General features: G+C 47.4%; 1 long non-coding RNA gene across 1 annotated transcript; it reads right to left on the reverse strand.

Moving 5' to 3' along the window:
• Positions 1 to 5,758: 5,758 nt before the first annotated feature.
• On the reverse strand, positions 5,759 to 9,988 carry LOC147369735 (uncharacterized). Its single transcript, XR_015167834.1, has 3 exons — positions 9,108 to 9,988; positions 6,438 to 6,590; positions 5,759 to 5,894 (listed from the first exon to the last, which is right to left on the reverse strand). It is a non-coding gene; the product is annotated as an uncharacterized LOC147369735 (long non-coding RNA).
• Positions 9,989 to 14,504: the final 4,516 nt, after the last annotated feature.

Here is a 14,504-nt window from a genome sequence, read left to right on the forward strand (position 1 = left end):
ACCAGATGTTTCTATGGCATCACCAACTCGATGGACATGAGTTTGAGCAAGCTCCGGGAGATGGTGAAGGACAGGGAGGCCTGGCATGCTGCAGTCCATGGGGTCGCAAAGAGTCGGACATGACTGAGCGACTGAACAACAACAAAGCACGGCGTGTGGAATCTCGGTTCCCTGACCAGGGATCGGACCTGTGCCCCTGCACTGGAAGTGGAGTCTTAACCACTGCACCACCGAGGTAGCCCCCAGGGAGGGCAAGTTGCATGTCATCTCCCTCCAGCCCCTTCTGGAGTACCCGCCCCTCCCCAGGGCACATGTTATCTGTGTCCTGGGCACACAGTCGCAGACTCTTACCAGCTGAGGTCCTCCCTGGAAGGTGGCATCTGATCTTTGGACATGTAAACAAGCCTTGGCCTGGCCCGGGGTGACCAGGCTTGTCCGTGGGATCTGCAGACTTGGGCATGACCAGGCAGGCATGTGCGCATGTGCTCAGGCTACTGGACCTCTACTTATCACTTGGAGTTGATTCTGGGGTCCTAAGAACATTGTGTCCACCCCGATGTTGGCTCATACACTGGGAGCTTTCAAGGATGTTTTCCAGGGCCAGGTTACTTCCTAAAAGAGGACCAGGCTGGAATCAAAGAATCCCGGGAGACCTTGAGGATCTGAGAGGGACATATACCCAGGGCTACACAGCAGACAAAGTCAGATCCACAAACAGAGCAGGCTAGTCACACCTTCTCTGGGTCTTAGCAGACTGGTCTGTTCAGTGAGGAGAGGTCCACCAACATCCCTGGCTCACAGACCCCTCCCTGCTGCAGACCCTGACCCCACTGGTTCTCACCGCCCAGCCCTCCAGGTCCTCTTATCTCCAGGGCCCTGAGGCTGCTGATTCCTGGGACTAGGCCCGCCCTCCCTGGGGACACCAGATGGATGGCACTGCAGGGGCTGCATGGGCCTGATATGGTGGCCCCTGGCCTTTATCAGTGGGGCCCGGGGGTCTGGCCAGGTACACGGGCCTGCCTGGTGGAGGGAGAAGTGGAGAGTGGATGCCCAGCTCCTGTGCAGATGAGATACAGGACGGGGACTTCCTTTAGTAATTAAAAAAAACAAAACCCTACATTGCTTTCTCTGATTAGAAAGGTTCAGGCACGTTACAACAAATGTAACAGAACAGAAATAGATGGTATTGAAAGCGAAAGTGCCCGGGAATCTGTTTCCTATGCACAATCCCCAGGCCTAGTTTGGGTTATCTCTCCAGATTTTTTGTGCATATAGACTAACCTTGGCAATTATTGACTGGATTGGAGTCGCGATAGGTTCCAACCCTGCAGCTTCTTGGCTTCCTAAGTGTTACTTCATCTCTCTGAGCCTCAGTCTTCTCACCTGTAAAACCTTGCAGGCATGTTGTCAAGATGACCAAAGTAATGCACGTGAGGCGTGCAGCCCAGGCTCAGCCCCCAGAGAGCTCTCCATAACCATCAGTGTCTCCTGCCTTGTTGCGTAACTGCCTTTATTCTTCTTATAACAACACAACATGGACATCTCGCCATGTGGATGCCAAAGATGTGGCCCACTCCTGACAAATTCAAAGTTTTCCTTATATGTGTAAAGTATCATTTATTTTTTAACCAATTTGATTGTGGTATGATTTACATAGAGTAAAATGTACCCATTTTAAGAGAACAATTCAGTGAGTTTCACAAATTTATATACATCCATGTAACCACCACCGTCATCAAGACCTGGAACATTTCTGTCACCCCCAAAATTCCCTCATGCCCTTTTGTAACCAATCTCCTGTCCTCATACCCAGCCCCAGGCAACCAATAAACTATTTCCTGTCCCTATAGTTTAGATTTCCCTTTTCCAGAAATTTATTTATTTACTTCTTGGCTGTGTCGGGTCCTAGTTGCAATACACGGGCTCTTTTATTGCGATGCTCAGACTCTCTAGTTGTGGCGCAGGGCTCAGTAACTGCGGCTGGCATGCTGGCTCAGCAGTTGAACCCCCCAAGCTCAGTAACTCCATGGCTTGTGGGATCTTAGTTCCCCGACCAGGGATGGAATCCTGCATTGCAAGGCAGATCCCTAACCACTGGACCACCAGGGGAGTCCTCCAGAATTTCACTTTAATGGATAACATGGCAGGCACTCTTTGGGGCAAGGCTTCCTCACCAAGCGTCATGTTTCTGAGGTTCACCCACGTTGCTGTGTCCTGAGTTCACTACCTTTCATTGCAGAGGAGTGTTCTACTGCTTAGATGTGTCAGTTTGGGTTTCCCTTCACCTATTGATGAACAATTGGATTATTTCCGTTTGGAGCTATACTCTTATTTTTGAAGCTGCAGAGTGGACGGACATTAAGATTGTTTTCCAGGTGTTTACTGTTACCTTATACTGTAGTGAGCAGCCCTATGGTCATTCTATGGTCATTGTTGCCAGAGGAAGCTAGAGGTACAATAGAAAAGAACTTTTTAAACAGACCCTTTTGCTCCAGCTGGAGACCCAGAGGCCCAGACACGGCAGGCCATCTGCCCCAAATCACCCTGTGAATCAGTTACTACGCAGAGGTCAGAATCCAGCTCTGCCTTTACCCACCTGTCCCTCGCACAGAGTAGGGTGAATGCTCTACAAGGAACATCCCCAGTGTATCTCCTCACAACGCTGATGGTGACGGTGGTGGTGTCAGCGTTGACCACCAGTGCTCAGTGCTCAGCGCTCAGCAGTGTCATGCGCTTTGCATGGATCTGCTCACGTTAATACATACAATACCTAACTGATGGAGGTGAAATTATGGTTCCCATTCTATAATTAAGGAAAACGAGGCATAAAGAGCTAAGCATCTTGCCTGAGGTCACAGAGCCAGGAAGTGGCAGAGTTGAGATTTGTACCAGGCAGGGGAGCTCCAGAGCCACTGTCCTCAAAGACACATTGGCCTTAAATCCCTGCTGAGCAGGGAAAGTGGGATGTGTCATGGTGGTACAACCCGAAGCAAACATCAGGCAATCTGGGTTTTGTGTTCCCAGCTTTGCTGTGTGGTCTGAGCAGCCCCTTTCTCTCTCCAGGACTCAAACTCCCCACCTGCAAAAAGGGAAAGGGGGCAGTTGGGCAAGGCGGCTCCAGGATCGCTTGACATTGTGGTTCTAGACTATTTTCTAGAGCCGGGAATACAGGAGAAGAGGGAGCTAGAGCTCGTGGCTTCACTCCCTGAATGAGGTCAAGAGAGGCAGGTGGTCTGGGGGCTTTTCTAGGCTGGGCTCTTGGAGGCCTGATCTCAGGACACAGTGGCCAGGATGGTGACCTGAGCGAAAGGTTTGGCTTCTGTGCACTGGGGCAGGCACGGCTGGCCCTCCGGTGAGAGCATATTTCACTGCTGACTTGGGCGCCTGAAATTCATGGAGTCAGCATCAGCAGATACCCAGCACTCGGGAGCACCATGTCCTGGTTTTGAGCCCTCCCTCGCCCTCCAAGCCACCTATCTGCTCACTGCCCCGGCCCTGGCCCTCAGGACCCGTAGTCTAGGCACCCCTGCCTCTGTCTCCAGCCTCAGTGAAGCCATGCGCAGAGCCCTGTCCTCAAATTTATAGCAACAAAGGATGCATACACTGTCCACATTTATTGAGCACTGTTTTAATTTACATGGATTAATATTTAATCTTCCTGAAGACCCTATGGTACAGATGGCATATTATCACATTTTATAGAGGGGCTGTCTGAAACTCAGAGAAGTTGAGTGCTTGGCCCCAGGTCAAACAGAATGCACAGGTCAGAGCCAGGATGTGGGTCCAGGCAGGCTGTTCCTGAGCACACACTCTACCACCTCACTACTTCGTTCTCCCTACTTAACGGCATCCCACAGCCTCTGGCTCCTTCCTGATACCATCCCTCTTAGAACCATCCCTGTCCATCAGCCAGAGGTTGGAGAACAGTTTTGCTGTTAAGGACACAGTTCCTTAGAGGTGATGGTCTTAGGTTCAAATCCTGACAGCACCATTCACTGGTTATGTGTCTTTGGGGGCAAGCCTGACAACCTCGCTGAGCCTCACCTTGATCAATCCATGATTGCCTGCCTGCTGTCATGTCCGACTCTTGGTGACCCCACAGACTGTAGCCTGCCAGGTTCCTCTGTCCATGGAATTTTCCAGGCAAGAATACTGGAGTGGGTTGCCATTGCCTCCTCCAGGGGATCTTTCCGACCCAGGGATCGAATCAGTGTCTCTTGGTCTCCTGCATTGGCAGGCAGGTTCTTCCCACTAGCGCCCCCTGGGAAGCCTGAGCCTCACTTTGGGCCTCTATAATACAAATGACAACCAGACCCACTTCATATAAATCACAAATGTAGACCAACGGTTCTCAAAGTATGGTCCAGGGACCCCTGAAGATCTCCAGGACACTTTCAAGGGGATCCCTGAGGTCACAGCTGTTTTCATTGTAAGACTAAGACCTTTTGCACTCTCATTCTCTCACGAGTGTACTATGGAGTTTCCCAGAGGCAACGTGTCATGTTATTTCATAGCAGATTGAACGCAGACGCAGATGTGAGAATCCAGCTGCTCTCTATTAAAGCAGACAATAAAGAGATTTGGAAAAATGCAAAGCAGTGCTACTCTTCACCCTAATTTTTTTCCTAAAATATGGTTATTTTTTGTAACATGTATTTATGTTAGAGTGCTTAGTTATTTTTACATCATTGATATTTATTAAGTGTCTCAATTTCTATTTCTGATACAGTAAATGTTGATAGACATAAATACCATAAACACAAATCTTTGGGGTTCAGTGATTTTTAAGAGGGTCTTGAGACCAAAAAGTTTGAGAATGGCTATGTGAGTGCAAGGCATTGGCTACATTTGTGGAAGGAGGTGCCCTTGACCTTGGACTCGCTAAAATGCATCATTCTTTTTCTCCAGGGTTGAGTGTAGAGGTCATTACTGAACCGCAGATGGCTGAACACTGGCCAAGAGAGACATGGCAGACCTTGGCCCTGGTTCCGCCATGACTGGTCGCCCTGTGACCCTGACCAGACCCTGAAATGCTCACAGCTTTCCCTTTCTCCACCTGAAGGACAGGCATGGTCAGCCAAGCAAGTTTCTCAGGCACCTTAGACATAAGGATCAAGTATGAGCAGTTAAGTCCTAAACCTGCCAGCCTCGGGGCTGGAGCTTGAGAGCCCCAGTGGGAAGTCACACTCTGCCCCTGGCTTGGGGAGTGAGAATCACTCTGGCAGGGTCAAGAGACAGGATGCGAATGTGGGGAAAGCTCAACACTGGGGTCACCTGGCCTGAGTTTCCAGCCCCTGCAAACTCCGGCGCAGGACCCACAGCCTCACAGCGCCTCAGTGGTGGCATCTGTAAAATGGGAAGGTCGAACCCTGGCAGCTGACGTTTCAGCTAGAATGTAGGAAGCCCTCGGCATGCAGGCCTGCTTTCCCTTGGTCTCCTCGCCTTGAGGGCACCAGAGTGCAGAGGTGAGAAAACCAACAGGAGGAAGAGCTGAATTCAGAGCTACATGGCCTTATCTAGGTTCTGTCGACATCCTGAGTGACCGCAGGCAAGTCCCTGCCCCTCTCTGAGTCTCGGTTATCAGGAATTTAAAGTGGCCACAGCCTGGGGGAGCTCTGAGTTGGCTTCTGCCTGCCCTGCAAAACTGATGGCTGGTAGGAGATCTGGCAGACACTGGACTCTCGGGGCCTCGTGTCCCAGCTGAAACGCCATCCCCCACATCCTTGTCCTTCTCCGGAGGGCCAGGCTGTTCCCTCGTCAGTCAACCAACCTTTACTCAGCACCCATTCTCACCAAGCCACAGGGCTGACTGGAGTCCAGATGTTTTCTCTTCTTTGTATTCCATTCCACTTTATCTGAATTCCAGGAACATTCACTTGGGGCTCAGGACTGGGCTAGAGATAAGAGAAATGAAGTGTGCTTTATGTCTTATAAGAGTCTGGGGCCTTATTAGATGAGGCATAGTTCAAGGCATAGTTCATTCATTCATACATGCATTCATTCAATAAATGTTTATTGAGCACCTACTCTACACCAGGTCCTATGCTATGAAGACAGCAGACAGAAGTCTTGCCCTCATGGAAATTATAGTTTAGTAGAGGAAGCAGACATTAAATAGCTAAACACACAAATGTAGATATTACTATACATTCTGATGACATCAATGGGAAAAAAAATGGCATGGTATGGAAAAGTAGGAAAGATTTTTCAGGGGGGATTGTGAACAGCTATTATAAACACAGACTTTGAAGACAGTGGCATCAACATGAAAAAAAATTGTTCATTTCATAGTGACAAGTCTGGAGGTATTGGTTCAGCAGTTCAGGTGTGGAAGCCTCTGTTGTACCTCACGTTTCCAAGATGGCTGCTGGAATGTCAGCCTTCACATGTGTATTCCAGACAGAAAGAAGGAAAGATGGAAGAGCAAAAGGGCACACCTTGGTTCTCTATTCCTTTTGAAGGCACCTTCTCAGAAATCCACACATCCTTTGCTTATATCTCATTGGCCAGAACATAGTCACATAGCTTCACCTGGAAAGAAGACTGGTAAACGAAGAGTTGAGCTGAGCATCCTGAATGAAGCAAGAATTCTGTAAGAATTAAAGAGAGACAAGATAGTGAGTTGGTGTATTAGTTTCTTATTGCCACTGTAACAAAGTACCACAGGCTTGGTTGCTTAAAACAGCTGACATTTATTCTCTCAGTTCTGGAGGCCAGAAATCCCAAACCACTGTCACTGGACTGAAATTAAGATGTTAGCAGGCCTGCACTCCCTCCGGAATTCCAGAGGAGAATCCATTCCTTGCCTCTTCCAGTTTCTGGTGGCTGCTGGCACTCCTTGGCTTGTGCCCACATCACTCCAGTCTTCAAGGCCAGCATCTGCAAACCTCTCTCTGCTTCATCTTTGCATTGCCTCCTCTTTGTATATGTGTCAAATCTCCCTTTACTTCTCTCTTACAAGGATATGTATAATTGCATTTAGGGCCCTCCCTGATAATCCAGAATAATCTCCTCATCCTGAGGTCCTTAATTTAATCACACCTGCAAATGTTAGCCTTTTTGCAAACAAAGTAACATTTATAAGTTCCCAGGAGTAGGCCCTGATATCTTTGGTGGCCATTTCTCAACCTGCTATATAGCAGGAGGCATCGGTTCCTGTTCCCAGGGACTTCATTTAAATGGAGGGGTCAGAGAAAGCCTCCCTGAAGAAAAGATATTGCACCTGAGTGGAAAGGACGCGTAGGAGTTAGCCTGTGGATGCACGGGGAAGAGTCCCAGAGAGGGAATGGCACGTGCAGAGGCCTGAGGCGAGAAAAAGCTTGCCGTGTGATGGTGGGGCTGGAGGGCACCAGAGGGAGAGGAGCAGGGGCCCAGAAGCCCAGCAGCCATGGCAGGTATTTTTGTCTTTACTGGTTTTTGTTTGTTTGGATTTTGTTGTTTTGGCCTCTCCCCATGGCTTGCGGGATCTTTAGTTCCCTGACGAGGGACTGAACCCAGGCCATGGCAGTGCGAGTGTCGAGTACTAACCACTGGTCTGCTAGGGAATTCCCGGTTTTTTAAAAGGTCACTCAAGCACCTGCTGCAGAAGGGAACAGCTACCCACTCCAGTATTCTGGTCTGGAGAATTCCATGGATGGAGGTGCCTGGCGGGCTACAGTCCATGGGGTCACAAAGAGTCGGACACAACTGAGCGACTTTCACTTTCTTTCAAACACCGGTATGGAGACGGATGCTGTTGTCACGGTCCAGGCGGGAGAGAGGGTGGTAGCTTGGCCAGGGCCATAGAGGGTTGGATCAGAGAGGTCAAACGGTTTGGTGATAGACTGGGTGGGATGGTGCTGCAGCCTTGGTACTGGACCAGAAGAATTTAAAGCTTTCTCCAAAAAAAAAAAAAAAAATCCTGTATTTCTATAGTTGAAGGAGACCTTAGAGACATTTTCCAGTTTGGGAAACTATATCCCAAAGAGGAACCTTGACTCCCTCCTGCCATAGGGAAAGAAGAGCAATGTGGGGACATAAATTCATTCAGTGATACAAAGAGGAAGGGGCCAGAATGGCGCCTGGAGCCATGAGAGACTTCCCGCAGGAGGTGGAGGTTTGATCAGATCTGACAGAAGGAGGGAAGGGGCAAGGGGGCGTTGTGATGGAGCGTATTTCTTCCAGGTTTCTTGTCTTGCCTTTTTCTTCCAACTTGGGAGCACTTGGACGGGGGATGTGTTTGAGTCTGTTTACCAAACCCAGGAGCTGTATTCAGGGCAGAATAGTGTGAAGGTCATAGAGGAGAGCAGTGACCTTGGACAAACCATTCTCTTTCTGAGCCTCAGTTGCCCCATCTATGAAATGGAATAATAATGGCACCTACGAGACAGGATTAGTCTGAGGATTTGGTAAGGTAAAGAATTACCAAGAAGCTAATGAAGCTAAACTTCAGGGCCTCTCGCTTGCCCTGCCACCTCCCCAAGGAAGGGCCCTGGAAATGCGTCCACACAGTGATCAAAGGGTGTGCGGTCAAAAAAAGTACGACAAAATATAATAGAGGTGTGTCAGCCAATTAATAAAGCGTTACTTTATTACTCTGGATTTTGTGAGGTTTATGGACTTGGTAGTCGTTGGGTTTTGTTTCATTTGGCCATGCCATGCGGCTTGTAGGATCTTTTTTCCCCGACCAGGGATTGAGCCTGGGCCATGGCAATGAAAGCCCTGAGTCCTAACCACTGGACCACCAGGGAACGTCTGACAGTTTTTTAAAACTTTGCTGTTTGCTGTGCTTTCTTTGCATGTGCTAAGTAAACATTCGAGTTTGCACTAATTCTGTATTTATAATTTTGGATTTTGAACTCTTCCTTAAGAAGGCTCCTAAGATTGTGTGAGCATTGGGTTTCACTACACTTGTGCCTGTTGGCAGGATGGCACTCGCTGTCCTAATCTGCCTGTTGGTGGGCTGAGTAGGCATGTTGCTAGCAGACCTACCTGGTCTGAAGCATGGAGGTGAGCAAAGAACAGTTGGCAGGGACCCTTCTCTTCCCACCTTCAGACTCTCTGTTTAAGCGTTCCATGAGAGCAGAGATCTCTTCTTATTCCTCACCAGACTCGCCCTCCACACTCACCGTAGCACCGGGCACGTGGCAGGCCTTTGGTCCAAAGGAGGTGACTGAGTGACCATGTGACGTGTGACAGACGGATGAAAGGTGCTGCTGCCTGGTTTCTGGGAGACAGGAGTTGGGGTCCAAACCCGAAGGTGCAGCAGGGTGTGAGCAGGCAGACCTCAGCTTTCCCAGGCTCCTGGGCAGGGCTGACCCTGGACCAAGGCCCCGGAGGCTGATTCAGAGGGGTGAGGAGATGAGACAGCTCTGGCCTTGCCCTTGGCTGATGAGAAGAAAAAATTCTACCCCCATCACCAAGCCACAAAAGCTCCTCTCAGAGAAGACCTCTCTGACCAGGGCCACGACGTTCCTGACCACATGCTATGGGGACCTGAGCAATAGCTCCTCTGTCCCCTGACCTCAGGCTGAACTTCAGACCCTGAGCAGGCCACCCTCTGGTTCTCAGGGCAAATTACTCGGGAAGTGACAAGGGAACTGACAGGTTACTTAATCTCTCTGGGCATCAGGTTCTAGGCGATGTGTAACTCTGAGCAAGTTACTTTGTCTTTCTGAACTTCAGCGTCCACATCTGTGAAAGGGGGCAGTAAACGTATCTACCTCGTAGGGTTGTGATGAGGATTAAGTGGGATAAGCCCTGTAAAGCGTTTAGTGCAAAGCTTGGTACATAGTAAGGGCTCAATAAATATTATTTATTATTATTTCTTCTCAGTTCAGTTCAGTTCAGTCGCTGAGTTGTGTACGACTCTTTGTGACCCCATGAATCATAGCACGCCAGGCCTCCCTGTCCATCACCATCTCCCGGAGTTCACTCAGACTCACATCCATCAAGTCAGTGATGCCATCCAGCCATCTCATCCTCTGTCGTCCCCTTTCCCTCCTGCCCCCAATCCCTCCCAGCATCAGAGTCTTTTCCAATAAGTCAACTCTTTGCATGAGATGGCCAAAGTACTGGAGTTTCAGCTTTAGCATCATTCCTTCCAAAACACCCAGGACTGATCTCCTTTAGAATTGGACTGGTTGGATCTCCTTGCAGTCCAAGGGGCTCTCAAGAGTCTTCTCCAACACCACAGTTCAAAAGCATCAATTCTTTGGCACTCAGCTTTCTTCACAGTGAAACTCTCGCATCCATACATGACCACTGGCCATGATCTTCGTTTTCTTAATGTTGAGCTTTAAGCCAACTTTTTCACTCTCCACTTTCATCAAGAGACTTTTTAGTTCTTCTTCACTTTCTGCCATAAGGGCAGTGTCATCTGCATATCTCAGGTTATTGATATTTCTCCCGGCAATCTTGATTCCAGCTTGTGCTTCTTCAAGCCCAGTGTTTCTCATGATGTACTCTGCATGTAAGTTAAATAAGCAGGGTGACAATATACAGCCTTGACGTACTCCTTTTCCTATTTGGAACCAGTCTGTTGTTCCATGTCCAGTTCTAACTGTTGCTTCCTGACCTGCATATAGGTTTCTCAAGAGGCAGGTCAGGTGGTCTGGTATTCCCATCTCTTTCAGAATTTTCCACAGTTTATTGTGATCCACACAGTCAAAGGCTTTGGCATAGTCAATAAAGCAGAAATAGATGTTTTTCTGGAACTCTCTTGCTTTTTCCATGATCCAGCGGATGTTGGCAATTTGATCTCTGGTTCCTCTGCCTTTTCTAAAACCAGCTTGAACATCAGGAAGTTCACGGTTCATGTATTGCTGAAGCCTGGCTTGGAGAATTTTGAGCATTACTTTTCTAGCGTGGGAGATGAGTGCAATTGTGCGGTAGTTTGAGCATTCTTTGGCATTGCCTTTCTTTGGGATCGGAATGAAAACTGACCTTTTCCAGTCCTGTGGCCACTGCTGAGTTTTCCAAATTTGCTGGCATATTGAGTGCAGCACTTTCACAACATCATCTTTCAGGATTTGGAATAGCTCATCTGGAATTCCATCACCTCCACTAGCTTTGTTCCTAGTGATGCTTTCTAAGGCCCACTTGACTTCACATTCCAGGATGTCTGGCTCTGGGTGAGAGATCATACCATCGTGATTATCTGGGTCATGAAGATCTTTTTTGTACAGTTCTTCTGTGTATTCTTGCCACCTCTTCTTAATATCTTCTGTTTCTGTTAGGTCCATACCATTTCTGTCCTTTATCAAGCCCATCTTTGCATGAAATGTTCCCTTGGTTTCTCTAATTTTCTTGAAGAGATCTCTAGTCTTTCCCATTCTGTTGTTTTCCTCTATTTCTTTGCATTGATCACTGAGGAAGGCTTTCTTTTCTCTCCTTGCTATTCTTTGGAACTCTGCATTCAGATGCTTATATCTTTCCTTTTCTCTTTTGCTTTTCGCTTCTCTTCTTTTCACAGCTATTTGTAAGTCCTCCCCAGACAGCCATTTTGCTTTTTTACATTTCTTTTCCATGGGGATGGTCTTGATTCCTGTCTCCTGTACAATGTCACGAACCTCTGTCCATAGTTCATCAGGCAGTCTATCAGATCTAGTCCTTTAAATCTATGTCTCACTTCCACTGTATAATCATAAGGGATTTGATTTAGATCATAACTGAATGGTCTAGTGGTTTTCCCTACTTTCTTCAATTTAAGTCTGAATTTGGCAATAAGGAGCTCATGATCTGAGCCACAGTCAGCTTCCAGTCTTGTTTTTGCTGACTGTATAGAGCTTCTCCATCTTTGGCTGCAAAGAATATAATCAGTCTGATTTTGGTGTTGACCATCTGGTGATGTCCATGTGTAGAGTCTTCTCTTGTGTTGTTGGAAGAGGGTGTTTGCTATGACCAGTGCGTTCTCTTGGCAAAACTCTATTAGCCTTTGCCCTGCTTAATTCCATATTCCAAGGCCAAATTTGCCTGTTACTCCAGGTGTTTCTTGACTTCCTACTTTTGCATTCCAGTCCCCTATAATGAAAAGGACATCTTTTTTTATTCCTTCTACTTATTCCCAAATGCCGTCTGGGAAGTTTTCACTGATTCAAGGTGAAATGAGAAAAATAAATTATGGGTGAAAAGCTCAATTTGTTATTATCTCCATTTTCTTCCAGAGAAGGCAATGGCACCCCACTCCAGTACTCTTGCCTGGAAAATCCATGGACAGAGGAGCCTGGTAGGCTTCAGTCCATGGGGTCGCTAAGAGTTGGACACGACTGAGCGACTTCACTTTAACTTTTCACTTTCATGCATTGGAGAAGGAAATGGCAACCCACTCCAGTGTTCTTGCCTGGAGAATCCTAGGGATGGGGGAGCCTGGTGGGCTGCCATCTATGGGGTTGCACAGAGTCGGACATGACTGAAGTGACTTAGCAGCAGCAGCGGCCATTTTCCTCTATTTATCTTTTTTAAAAATCTCCATTAATGTACTAATTTTACAATAAGAAAAAAGGAACAAAAGTCGTATATAAATTAGAAGCACCACACACAGTATAAACACACACACATACACACATATATATAAAATAGCAATTATCCCTCTGGGTGGTAAGAATAGGGGAACTTAATCTATTCACAATAACTTTTCCAAATGTTTTACAATGAGTATGTATTTCTTTTACTTAATAAGTTATTGGAAAACAAGAATAAAATTATATTCAGCTCTCATATCATAATAGATACTTTGGTTTTCTTAAAACCTGTTGTGGGCAAAATTAAAAATGAACATCCCTGGGGGATTTCCCGGGTGGTCCAGTGGCTAAGATTCTGTGCTCCCAATGGAGGGGGCCCAGGTTTTATCCCTGGTCAGGGAACTAGATCCCACATGCTGAAACTAAGACCCAATGTAACCAAATAAAATAAATAAAATATATTCTTTTTTTAAAAAATGAACATCCCTGTCTCCAGTTTTCTTTCCTGAGGTTTCACTAGTCTGTGATGACCACCCTCGCTGTTCTAGATCAACGACCTTTTCCCCCAGCTATGCTGGTGTCTGTTTCAGCGCTCTCTACTTGTGGTGAGCAGGGGCTATTCTCTGGTTGCAGTGAGCGGGCTTCTCATTGTGGCGGCTTCATTGTGGAGCGTGGCTGTAGGCGCACGGGCTCAGTAGCTGTGGCGCAGGGGCTTAGGATTGAACCTGTGTCTCCTGCACTGGCTGGTGGTTTTCCAACCACTGGACGACTAGGGAAGTCCAATGACCTTATTTTAGAGAGGAGGAAACTAAGACCTAGGAGACCAGCAAGCTTTCCCCCTTTCCATCCTAAGAACATAAATATAAACATAAAATATAAAAGAACATAAAATATAAACAATAATATCACAAGCATCCAAGTCTTCCTACTCAGAATCGACAGCTATTAAAAGTTTATCATAGCAGTTTATCCTGTATGTTTATTTTAAATTACAAATAGAGTTGAAGCCCCACTGGTCCGCTTCATTCTCTGTCTCAGCCCCTCCCCTGAGTCTCCCAAACTCCAGACCCCCACAACCACCGTCATCTGTAGCACCTGCATCAGAGAACAATATGTGTAGTGTCGTTCAGTGCATACGTTTCTAAGTCACGTAAATGGTATCACACTGCACATATCCTTCTGCCACTTGCTGTGTTTCCCACTCAACATCATGTTTTCAAGGTATGTCTGTATAAATATAAACGCTCTTTATCATTTCTCCTTGGTACTTAGTATCCTGGCTGGTATAGCCCTTCTGCTTTGAGGTGTGTTTCGGTTGTTCCCACATGACTTTCCAAGGTCACACTGGAGTCAAATGCCCTTTCTACTGCCCAAAAGCACAGACACGGTCACACCACAGCAGATACAGAATACAGAGTTCAGAATACAGAGCTCCACCCATGGTCACCCCAGTCCATCTCCCTAGACCCACCCTTCTCTTCTCTCCTTATCTCCTAGAGCCCCAGAGATTCAGGGCCAACTCAGCTTCAGGGTGTGAGTAGGAGGGGTTGAGAGGTAAGGGTCTTTCTTCCAGGACAGAAGGCTAAGACATCCTTGCGCACTTCTGATGTGGACTCAGTTGTTCCAAAACATGGTTCTGATGGTCTGACTCTAAATGGTCAGGAGAAGAAAGGCCCCTGGTGGTCGTCTGTGCTGTTCACCAGATAGTCTCATTTTGCCTTCTCAGGGCACACAGTAGGATGTACACCTTTGCAGAGTTACATATGCAAGTACATATGCTTGCTTTGTTAAAAAAAAAAAAAAATGAGAGGAAATAAGCAGACCCTTCCAGGTGAAAGCTTCAAGAGCCAGTATGCAAGTGACTACCTTCTCTCTTGCTTCCTGGAAGGGCTAGTGGCAGAATTCAGGTTGGTGGTTTCTCTATAGACTTGGGGCCTGGAGTGGGGACAACACAAAATAGAGCTGGCCACAACCCATGATGGATGTTTTAAGGCACTCTTGTGGGCTTGTTTGTCACTGCAGCATAATCCGGCCTATCCTGGCTGTTACAGAGCTGTCTCTGAG

This window comes from Bos grunniens, chromosome 7 (assembly GCF_055505025.1).
Source record: "Bos grunniens cultivar Pamir isolate PY7600 chromosome 7, Bosgru_T2T1.0, whole genome shotgun sequence".
In the NCBI taxonomy this organism is placed as follows: domain Eukaryota; kingdom Metazoa; phylum Chordata; class Mammalia; order Artiodactyla; family Bovidae; genus Bos; species Bos grunniens.